This window comes from Bidens hawaiensis, unplaced genomic scaffold (genome assembly GCF_021521415.1).
Source record: "Bidens hawaiensis isolate Kalapana, Puna unplaced genomic scaffold, B.hawaiensis_p1.1 tig00004839_1, whole genome shotgun sequence".
Classification (NCBI taxonomy): domain Eukaryota; kingdom Viridiplantae; phylum Streptophyta; class Magnoliopsida; order Asterales; family Asteraceae; genus Bidens; species Bidens hawaiensis.
The window spans coordinates 1,766,458-1,779,388 of NW_027491303.1; the positions used below are offsets into that span (position 1 = coordinate 1,766,458).

Here is a 12,931-nt window from a genome sequence, read left to right on the forward strand (position 1 = left end):
GGTGGGTGGATGAAGGGTATGAAGAAATTGTTATTGGCTCTCCGCGTTGGTGAGCAATTCACGGAAGGAAAGAGGTTCACGAGCGGTGCGAATGGCAGTGGACCAACTTTCAAACGTGGGACCAAGACCACATAGGAACCAGTGTGTTTTGTCCGTGTCGCTCACAGGATGACCAATGGCCGATAGTTGATCACAGATGGCTTTGAATTTTCGGCCATATTCAGCAACCGTAGATGATCCTTTGGTTAACTGACGAAGACTATCACGGAGCAGATGCATCCGTTCTAGAGAGGTGTTGTTGTAGGCTGCCTCTAGGGCAGTCCAGATCTGGCGAGCAGTGGAGAGGCCGAGTATCTCAGCAACAGCTTTCTCAGTGAGAGAGGAGTTGAGGATGAGGATAGCCTGTTGATCAAAGACAAGCCAGGCTGAGTGAGCGGGGTTGGGTTGTTCTTGTGAATCAAGGGTGATATTTTTCGGAGGTGGAAGAATAGAACCATCGACATGGCCGAGAAGTTCCTGATTAGCAAGGAGGGGAAGGAGTTGGTTTTGCCAATAGAGATGTTGGTGGAGGGGAGTTTGATAGTGAGCATGTGGAGGATGGTTGCCATGGGAAGTTTGGTTTCGTAGAGGAGGAGGGTGACATGGTTGGTTAGTGAAGAAGAAGAAGATTGATGAGAGAATCGATTAGGTGATACCATGAAAGTCAGGGAATTCTCTCTTGATTATTAGAGAGATTTTGATATTATTATATAGATGATTACAATGCTAATTACAAGGAGAAATACAAGGAAATGTATAACAATAATTTGACTTTATAAGAACTACTATATTCACATGTGATTGAGAGTAATTGTAGGAGTAGTTGGTGGTGATGATTGACATTGACTGTTAAGTCATAAAAGTTTAGTGTCTAGATATATGATGCCTTTTTAACCAAGTTTTAACCACAACCCACTTTATTAGTCTTATTCATCTATTTCTAAACCTTCTAAAGATATCATTAACACAACTTAGCATTTCCTTAATATGTATCTTGATCTTTGGGTGTTAGAGCTAGCATAAACATAACTTTATAAAAATATAAAGATAGTTTAGAGATAAGTTTTAGCTCACTTAGTTTTAGGATTATGACTATGGATTAATGAGACCACAAGGCTTGTGCAAGCTCCGCTTCGCGAGGCTCATTTCAAATCCCTGTTGTAGCTTGGGAGCTAGTAACGGGCATGTCGTGTTCGGTTTACGGGAAAAGACCTAAGAATGATTCGAACTGGGTTTGGGTCTAATAACGGACCGTAGAGGTATCTTGGGTTGGTTTTGAAGCTATAACATCGTACCGCGCCGGTGGTGGTTGGTGTATCTACGGTGTGACAGTGGTTGTGTACCGATTGTGATGGTGTTATGGTGGTGGAGTGGGTGGTTCAGCTTCTGCCATGAGGAAGAGGACAGTGGCGGTAATGGTGTTGTGGATTGTCGTGAACATCAGAGATGTTGGCGGCGGGTTGGCGGTACGGTGTATTCTGGTGATCTTCCGATGGCGTTATGGTGTAATATTGGAGATGGAGCAAGAGTGAGGACGGTGATTGGCGATGTTCTGTGTGGCTGAAGGTGGTGGTTTGAGGGTGGCTTGATGGTGGGGGGGGGGGGGCTGCTTCCGGTGGTCACAAAGATGGTTGATGGAGGTGGCCAAAGTAGTTTTTTTTTGTGGTGGTGGTTTGTAATCGTGAATAGAGAGAGGCTGTTGGGTGGATGTCTGCGCACACGGATAAGAGGGAGAGATTTAGTATGGTGAGAGCTGGTAATTAGTATGTGTTTGTATTATCTTACAAAGAGTTCCATTATATAACAAAAAAAAAGTTAGTTTGCATTTAAATTATTCTAATATAATATATATAAATATGGTGCATGGAGATTGTGTGATATAATATTCAAGAAGAAAGTATGGGTGGGTAGTGTGTATCTGTCGAGAATCAAAAGGAAAGGAAAGGAAAGGAAAGGAAAGGAAAGAAAAGAAAGATTTGTTTGGTGGTGATTGGTATGGTGGAGTGATGATTAGCTCTTATTTTTTTTACCAACTCTTTGACCATATGGATATTTGGAGTAGATATTTTTCATAGCATTATTTAATATTTGAAAGATATGTGGTCTAACTATTTTTCTGTGCAAGAATTCGAATGAGGGTATTTAGGAACCATAGATTGGGATTAAAATTCAACTGATAATGATTTAATTAGTTAATAATCATTGATGGTACTAAATGTTAACTTCAAGCTAGTTATTAGTTATGTTAATTATGATACATTCAACCATATAGATTTGTTTACCTGCTTAGTTATCTAAGTGTTGAGTAAAACGAGCTCATGCATATATAATTAACATATACCATTACATATTCGTGTGTGTGTGTATACATAGCTCCCTAAATATTAAACGTTTCAGGCCTTTCGTATTGTGTCGTTGTTTCAGTATCTCTGTCAAACTGAATCAATTCCATTTTACAGAATGTCAAATCCTAACAATCAAAAAAATAATGATGAAGCTTCAAGCAACAGAAATGTAACAGAGCTTGCACAGGAGATTCATGAGCAGTATTTCGTCAGAATGAAGGAGATGATCCACAACACAATAACTCCTTACATAGACACAATGAAAGAAGAGATACGTAAGATTCAACATCCGAGTAATAAAATTAGAAGCCATCCATATCGAACTCCTTCTCATCATAGCAAAACCACCAAAGAACATTTAGTAGCCCAAGGTTGTAGTTTCGAGGAATTCGAAGCCTTTAAACCAGAAGAATTTTATGGAGACCAAGGTGTCATACCAGCTTTACGATGGCTGGACGAGATCGAGACATTGTCATTATTAGTCAATGCACTGAAATTCAAAAGATACAGTATGCATCTCTAAATTTAAAGGTGAAGCCCTAGAATAGTGGAACAATTTAGTCATGTTAAAGGGCAGAAAAACCATATATCAAATGAAATGGGGAGCATTCAAAGAACTGGTGTTACAACAGTTTTGCCCCATTAGTGAAATCGACCATATTCAGATCAAGTTCCTAGACCACAAAATGGAAGGCACAAATTTCAAGGACTATAATGCCAAGTTCTTTGACTATTGCCAATCATTTCACGCCTAGATGATTCAGAATACAACAAGGTTATTCAGTACATATATGGGCTACCCGAGGAAATAAGAGATATAGTAGAAACCCATATGCCACCAACAATCTACTTGGCCTCGAGATTAGTCGAATACTTGATCAATAATATGTCAAAGGACATAGAATTAATAGAGGAAAATAATGCAAAGAAAAAAGAAACAGCAGCAATAAAACAAATAAAGACAATCAAAGGAAAACCAACTTGTGAAAATTGTGGTAAACAACACTCTGGAAAGTGTCAAAAACAAAAACAAAAGCAATGCAGCAATCATATGTACATATTGTAATAAAGTTGGTCACTTTGAGGAAGACTGCAGAAGAAAAACCGTTACATGTTTCAGTTGTAGAGAAAAAGGACATTTCAGCATTGAATGTTCGAAGAAGACAAGTTATGCAAGTGAAAGTGGTGTTAAGGAAAGAATGCCAGAGTAATTATGTTACACACAAAAGGAATATGGCAATCAAGAATAAAGGAGGATAAGAGTATGCCAAAGGGAATGTTCAAGAATCCAAGGCATTTGAAATAACTAATAGTTTAGTTAAACTCTTATAAACTGCTTGTAAACTCATTTTAAAACGAGAAGTTTTGTAACCATAACAGGGTCTTTGATTCCCTAATGTGAATAAAGAAAGTTATTAGCATATAGATCGTACCTTCACACAAAAATGTTTATACTCATCAAAAAGAAAAAATTCGAAATACGAAAGACTATATGATTAATATAGTCCATCATCTATAGAAGAATGAAATAAAAAGAATAAGATAAATTGGATAAAAGGGAGTATGTTTCAAAGAAAATCGGTTATGTACTCTTTGAAAGTCCAAAGGAAAAAACCGATGGATATAAATGGGAGAAATTCATCAAGATCATAAAGCAACGAACAGCGCGAGACAAATAGAAGAATCCTGAAAGTTATCAAGATAAATAAGTTAAAAATATTCGATAGACTGAATCCAAGAGGTATTCCGGATAACATCAACAAATGTTTAGAATACAATAGTTAAAGGTAAATAATTAAACACAACTGGCCACTGTTTTTAGCAATTTATGATTACTTATGATATTCTGAATCACTGACTGATAATATCAATTAAGATGCAAAAATCATTTAGTATGGATAAATTAGCACAGCTATATGATGAAAATATTGTATCTTTGCATGGTGTGCCATTATCCATAATTTCGGATAGAGATAGTCGTTTCACTTCAAAATTTTTGACAAGTTTTCGAAAAGCTATGGGAACGCGATTAAATTCGAGTACCGCGTACCACCCTCAGACTAATGGTCAAAGTGAACATACTATTCAAGACATTGAAAGATATGCTCCGTGCATGTGTAATTGATCTGGGAGGAAGTTAGGATATTCTTTTACCGTTAATGGAATTTTCATATAAACAATAGTTATCATACGAGTATCCAAATGGCACCATTCGAAGCATTATACAGACGGAAATGTAGAACGCCCGTATGTTGATCAGAAACAGGGGATAACCAATTGTCAGGTCCGGAAATCATCCAGAAAACCACTGATCAACTGATACAGATACGAGAATGATTGAAAACGAAAAGAGATAGACAAAAGAGTTACGCGGATGTTCGCCGCAAACCGTTAGAATTTTAAGTAAAAGATAAAATACTACTCAAAGTATCACCTTGGAAAGGTGTAGTACAATTTGGAAAGAAAGGAAAATTAAGTCCACGATTCCTAGGACCATTCAAAATACTTGAAAGAATATGACCTGTTGCATATAGGCTGGAATTACCCGATGAAATGAAAGGCATTCATGCCGTGTTTCATGTATCAAATCTACGCAAATGTTTAGCTAATGAAACTCTTGCAATGCCGTTAAAAGATGTTGAGGTTAATGAAAAGCTTGAGTTTGTGGAGCAACTGATTCAAATTGAAGATAGTATGATTAAATTCCTCAAACGTAAACGACTTAAATTGGTAAAAGTCCGTTGGGATTCAAGACATGGACCTGAGTATACATGGGAGCTTGAATCGCAAATGTTTAGCTGATGAAACTCTTGCAATGCCGTTAAAAGATGTTGAGGTTAATGAAAAGCTTAAGTTTGTGGAGCAACCGATTCAAATTGAAGATAGTATGATTAAATTCCTTAAACGTAAACGACTTAAATTGGTAAAAGTCTGTTGGGATTCAAGACGTGGACCTGAGTATACATGGGAACTTGAATCGGAAAATGAAAAGAAAATACCCATACTTATTTCAATAAATCTCGAGGACGAGATTATTCTAAAGGTGGGGAGGATGTAACATCTTGGGAATACCCTGATCAATTTTGGGCTAAAATGCAAATTCTGAAAGTTAGAGGGCTAAAAATGCCAAATCTGGAAGTAGAAGGACTAAAAATGAAAATTCTAAACTTTATGCATCTTCGCGTATCGTGAAGATGCTGGAACACAGTTTAAAGCTTATCCAGTTACGTGGCAACACATGTCAACACGAGGTTGACATGCAAGATTGCGGTGCCGTCATGCATTTTCGTGTATCGCGAACCACCATAGCATGCATCTTCACGATACGCGAAGATGCATAAATCGAGGCTATAAATAAGCAGCTACGGGTTCAGCCCATTTCATCCAATTTTCACACTCACTCTCACATAGGTAACCTAGGGAAGCGTGCTAACTTTGCCGAGAAGTCCAGAGGTCCGTTTTCGTGAAGTTTGTGTAAGTATTGAAGTGTTAAACGAGACATTATACAAAACTATTTCAATCTTGAAATATAGTATTTAACCTTGAAAGCATTTTCAAAAGCATTCACGAACATATTTCAATCAAACATTATTTTTATAAATATAATGTTATACAAAACTATATTTTGACGGGCATGTAGTAACTGGAAGGGGTATATCATTAGTAGACTCTTCTTGCCTAAGGTAAGTAATTCGTACACATCCCAATCAACTGCGGGACCCGTCTACTTACCTAGAGAAGTTTGCCAACGTGATAAACCATATTAGGCCAAAGCATGCTATACCAAGCGTCACACTAATACAATCATGATTTCAAAACATTCACAAACCTAATCAAGGTTAAAACCAGACTTAAAGTCTGCAGTCTAATCAATAAACACCATCAAGGTGATCATTCAAACCTATTTGTTTATAGGTTAACAATCAGTCGCAATCAAGAAAGATTTTCACACAATCACATCATCGATTTAGGTGAATACGTTTAACCTTTTTATAACGTGAATATGTTAAACCTTTACAATCAATCAAACAGATTTATATTCTATAAGATAGACAAGTTGTTGTCTTATAGAGTCAGTCAAACATTTACATGAGATTAAGTGATCTCTAAAACTTTATAATACAAAGTAGAGAATAAAACAACTCAGACCGAATACACATGTGTCTGGATCCAAACATAACCGTTAAGCCTAAACAGTCAAAGGCTACGTGGCCGTGGGCTAATGGTCATATATAGTTTCTCCGGAATGTGCTACGTGGCTCGAAGACTTGTGTGTGTGTAGGGTAGTGTCACAATACTGGAAATAGAAATATTTCTGCTGAGCAATGTCAAGAAAACTATATTTGTATTATAATTGTTATTTAAAATGCTTTTAGAGTCAGCGATTCACCAGCATGTCGCTGACGTATTTTTCCCCACATTACAGGAAAGCAAGCATAGTATAGATAGCAAGGCATAAGAGTCATTTATGGAATTAGATGCTCACAGATTGTGATGGCTCAGTTTTAAATAAAATATCATAACAACAATAAACAAGGTTTGTAAATAAAAAAAAATAGATTTTCAAAATAAATTAATATTTTATTATAATCAAAGACTTCCGCTAATAACCCGCAACTCTGATATATTTTCAAAATAAGTACCAACTATTGGTCACACTTCTAGGCCCTAAATCGGGGTGTGACATAAAACACTGATTTTAATAATCCAAACTTTGTTTCATTGGCCAGCGTAAAACCAAACTTTAATAATGTATCACAACAGTCTCAAGTTTTGACCTATTGGCAGCCAATGAGATTTTCACTAATGGAGTTAGATTATGTTACATTTTGTTGATGTGGATGATGGCGTGTATGATGATGTTGCAAAAATAGTGACGTAAACTGCTTACGCGGTTAAAAAGTTATTTTTAAATTAAAGTTAAATTTTTCTAAACAAAATGAATGAACCATACCATTTTTTAACAAAAATAAACAAGCCGAACTACTTTATTTAACAAAATAAACGAACCGAACCACTTTTTTTAATAAAAATAAATTAACCGAACTACTATTATAACAAAAATAATGAACCGAATCACTATTTTTAACAAAAATAAACAAACAGAACCACCACCACTATTTTGACATGAACTACTTTCGACGCGCACGTGTTCTTTCTCGGACTTTCTCAACCTGAATTTGTATTTATTAGTAAAGTGGTTTGGTTCGTTGATTTTTGTTAAAAAAAAAGTGGTTATGTTCGTTGATTTCTGTTAAAAATAATGGTTCGGTTCGTTTAGTTTTGTTATAAAGAATGGTTCGATTCGTTTATTTTTGTTACCGCCGCATCGCATGGGCGTCTACTTCTATATATGATTTAGATCCAAACGGTCCTAAAGCCCAATCAAAGGGGCCCAATAAAGGAAACGAATACGATGGGAAACCCTAGGAAGGAACCCTCTATAAGTAGAAACGCACATTGCATCAGCGTTCATTTCAATGCCGCTTCTACATCTTGTTCCTTAGCAGATCGACCTTTGTTTTTTTCCTCTGAGTTCTGTAATCGTTTTGGCAAGTTGGGGTTTGGTTTTTATTTATAAATAAAATTGGGCTATGACGATGTCATGTGATAAGGTCTCGTTCGTCGTAACGGTGATGTATAAATCACCTTGCCGACCATCCTGTTATATCACCACCCATAAACTGAGTCCACCTAATTCCATTTTCATTCTTTATTTTCATAATTGTGTTGTTAATAGGCCTGTGATTAAATTTAAATCAAAGACAAGCATATGTCTGAATTTCACCGTGTTGTTTTTTCTAATCTTCTCAATGAGGCTATCTTTTCTTTTAAATTCTCGTTTTTTTTGGCTATGTTATAGGTTTTATATTTTGTGTATTTGTTTTGTTAAACGAATAGTTTGTTTATGATTTTTTTTATATTAGTTAGATTGTGCAATAACATTATGAGTCTTTGTTCAACTAATTTAGGAAGGTGAGTAATAAAACAATCAATTGTTGGTTCTTTAATATTTGCTTAGTTGTGTTGGGGTTTAGAATTAGTTTCATTTGATTTAGGTGATTTTAGAGGCTGAATACCTTTCTTTGTAAGACCAAGTGTACTGGGTGTTATCCACGGCTCTAGTACATCCATGTATTCAAGCCATGTCAATATTTTCTCATTGCCTCCAAACTGGCTTCTGCCCTTTTAATGTTGGACAAGTGTTGTGTTGTGGGTCGTTAAAAGTGTTAAACGGCTATTGTGTGTGTGGTAAAGATGATAATTGGAGGATGCAGTGCTGCCTGCCCATATTGTCGTCTATAACACCTAATGGCACCAACATGTAATCCATTTTATTTGGAGTGTTGAGTTGGGTGCCAGTAGGGATGTGATGTGGCTTTGGTGTGTGGTGCTATTGCTGCCATAGATGGAATTTGGTACACTTGTCTATCAATTTGTTTTTATGAATTTGTATGTCAATATATATTGACATATGGTTATGTTTCATTCACAAATATTTGTTATTTCTAGTTTTCTACTGCCTTTATAGTTTCTTATTTTGTAAATTTTGCTAGTCTTAGGATCCTTGTACACTAGTGGATTCTCACACATCATTTTTTACCTACATGACTCATATATGGTTATATATGAGTTGTGTTGGTTTATGTCGAATGTTGTTGGTCATTGCTTTATTTAAATTTTAGGCACTTTTATAATATTTTGTCATCTCTACTCTGAGAGTGTAAATGTCTTATGAGGTTATTTTTCAATAAAGACGTAGATGGTTTAAGTATTTAAATGTTGAATAATAATAATATATTATGATTATGATAAATTGAATTTAAATTTGCGTATGGTACTTATTTTATTTGTAGTTGTATCTTGGGTTGAATCCTGAGAATCTTTGATTAAAGATGGTTTTTGTCCCTTCTGTATACTTGTCAGTCGTGCGTATTTTATGTCTATACGAGATGTGACATTCGTCATTTAAAAAAAAAATCCCGAACCATTTTAAAATATTGATACTTTTTAGATTTTTAATAAAATTTTCACATTTATTGAGTTTTTAATTGTGTTATTTAATTGTTTATAATTATTGGTGTTTTTCAAGATAAACCAACCGTCTTCTTCACATCCTCTCTAAATTCCCGTCCTTTGACTTGTTTTTGCAATTCTTGAATGAATCTAAACTATTGTTTTATTGATAATTAAATTTCTTCTTTACCAAATTTAGTTAAAACTTATAATTTGGTAATTAATATTGCTTATGACTAGCTTATGCAATTAATTACTTCAACCTTGTTATTAATGATTTGAAGTCCATATAAAGGTTCTCATACTTCTCCAAATTATTTACAACACTTAACACTCTCAATTATGTTCATACTTTTCAATTGGTACTCTAAATCGAAACTTCAAATTCTTCCTTCTTTAATATTTCATCTTCGGGTAATTGTTGTGTTATTTCTGTATAACATATTATGTGAGCATCATTATGTCATTCAAAATTAACAACCGTGGTTGTGTTTTCACTATCGCTTATCGGCACGTTAATGTTCAGTTAAAAAATAGTTTTATGTTAAAACAATCTTTTGCAAAACTAATAAACAAAACTAAGATTTTCTAATATGTCACGCCATCTTATCATTTTAAGCATGTTAGATATAAATCCGAATCAAACCGAGTTCATGTCCAATCAAAACACATGAACCATTCGTTAAACTTGTTTTATTAAATAATATTTGGCTCTGAAACGAACCCAAAACCATTTAAATTAATTAATAATAATAATTATTATAACCTACTCTTGTCCCAAGGCTAAAATAGAACAACTTAAAACCAAAGAATTAACATTTTTCTTTCAACTAATAAAAATAAAATATAAATAAATATTTTTAACAAATTTTTTTTGTCTAAGAATTATAAAAGGAACATGTTGGCCACCTTTTTTTTATTTTCTTTAACCTCATTTTGATCCTAGTTATTTATTAAGGTCGCTCGTTGAACTGAACTTTGTCGGTTCACTCACTCAAAGCTATTTTTGCTTATTTGCTCGTCTCGCTTATTTAACGGGTGAGTTTTTCATAACCCCTTTTTAACGCTTTTAATATTTTTGGGGTGTAGCATGTCACAAGTTTTTATTTTGTTAGTTATGCGTTTGTTTACAAACCGATTCACATTTATTGTACATGTTAATATTATTCTTGCATGTTGTTTATGATTATACGTGAATTGTGAACATGTTAACTGTTTTTATGGTGGAAGTTACGCAAACGCAAACGCAAACGCATACACATAGTGGGAGGGTCCGACGGGACGTACCTGCACCGTCTAACGTTACGACTTCGGTTGTTTACGTAAGGTGGTTCTCATTTCCCCGACTTCTACCGCTTCAGCTAAATGAACGGGAGGACGACACTATTTGATTCGTTTTTTACATTACACTATTTGATTGCATGACGATCGTTGAATCGTGCATTTTTTATATATTTATATACGCAAAAACTTATGAAAACTCACCAATATGTGTTGTTGACAAAATATATTATTTTAAACGTGATGCAGGTTGATACGATGAAATGCCAGGACAAAAAAAACTAGTTATACCTTAAGATTATTTCAATAAATAATATTTGTTTCATTTAGATGTAATGTTGTTTGTCTCATTATCAAACTATTTGTGTACTTGCGAAATTATGGAATAAAATAAATATATTGTTACTGTTAATAGTGTTACGAGCTTATGAGTGATTTGTACGTTGCATCCGGACGTATTCCGTTTAAAGCCGGAGTGTTACATTTAAAGCCGCGGTGTTACACGAGAGACGCATATGCATGTCCAAATGATGATCGTTAACATAGTTCAAATTTATTTGTTATTGGAACTTCAAATGCTTTGTTGGACTTTTTGGAACTAGACAATTTTTGCTTGGCTAATCACTCCATACACTTTGCTTGGGTCAGATCATGTAAGGAATAGTGGTTTATTAAAGACCCTAGGGTTGATTTTGTGTTACACACGTTGAAGATATAAAAGCGACTATATAAAAATTTGTAAATTAAGATATTTAGTTTTTTCAAATCTAGGTCATAGTTTTAAATTCATAATATTGCAGCTATTATTTAAACTAGCGATGCAAAATGACTATATGATAACAATTTCAAGTAAACTATTATAACTTTCAACATTTGCCTTTTTTATCCAAACATAAACTCTAGAATGAATGATCAACATTTGCCTTTTTTCTATTCAAGTAAATTCAATTGGTGTCGCTTTTTTTAATCAGTAGCAAATATCAAAAAAAATATATATATATTATATAGTTTATAGGCTCAACATTTCTAACATGAGAAATCATCAAATTATGCCAAATAATATTGTATAAAGGGATTTTATTAATTACAATAAAAAAGTATTATAAAAAGAGTATCAAAGTTAAAATATCGAATTACGTAAAATTCACTTGAGCTCAAATAAAACATAGAGGCATTTACATATAGTTGTAAAAGGGTAAAATGGTAAATGAAGTCTAGAAGGAGAAATATATAATATGTAATTTAAGGTTTAGCATTAAGTAAATATGATTAAGAAAGTTACGGAGGAGATACATGCAAAAATCCCTTTAAATTTGATAAAATGTTCAAACAAATAACCATCATGATTAATGCTTTCTAAGCTAATAAAAACCCCAATTAAAAAACCACATGAAACATTAATTTAAGTACCTAAACCAATCCAAAAATCCATATATTCATGACAAATTAAATTGAATGCATTCCAACCCATAAACACTCTTAAGTTGTTTTATTTGAAGAAAATTATCTTATTATTCTAATAGTAAGAGCATTTGTAATTATTTGAAACACACTAATATTTATGAAACACAATCAAGTGGACTAAAAAAATGTCAAAATTTAAAGATAATTACATAATTTTTTTAATTAACGTCTTTTGGATTACATCGAAACAGAAGGCAAACGGGCAACAAGCTGCGCCGCTACCCCTTTTTGAATCGCAAAACCCAATCTTTTAAAAACTATATTTGCTGATCTTTGAGTCATAACATTACTATGCATGACCCGCTGAACACGGGTAAGTAGCTCCACGTTATATAAATAGTCTCTTAAAGGTAAAAAGACCAAACTGCCCTCTTATGCAAGGTAAATAACTTAACTGGAAAAATCTAACCACGTTAGTGGTAAAGGACAAACCACGCAAGAATTCATGAACATATACCATATAGGATGTTTTTTTGGCATTTATCTTTGTAAAGGACAACCAATGAAAATCCAAATAAACGTAAAGGACGAGTTTTCCTATTCTGTCTAAAATTTAAAAGACAATGATCGGACTGTAGATGCATGTAATGATCTATACAAAAAATATAATGTTTTGTTATGGCTTTGGTGACGCTAAAAGATCAAAAACATGTACATTACTTTTTGGGTTCGGTGAAGAATGAAATGTGTGAATTTAGGCATTCTTTATACAGATTACACAAATTTTGATAAGCACAGAAATTGAAATGAATCTACACCCTTCAATCTTTTCTTCCATGCAAACC

General features: G+C 34.0%; 1 non-coding gene across 1 annotated transcript; it reads left to right on the forward strand.

Annotated features, from left to right (window-relative positions):
- The first annotated feature begins 7,973 nt into the window (after nt 1-7,973).
- On the forward strand, nt 7,974-8,076 carry LOC143628247 (small nucleolar RNA Z43). Its single transcript, XR_013152717.1, has one exon. It is a non-coding gene; the product is annotated as a small nucleolar RNA Z43 (small nucleolar RNA).
- Nucleotides 8,077-12,931: the final 4,855 nt, after the last annotated feature.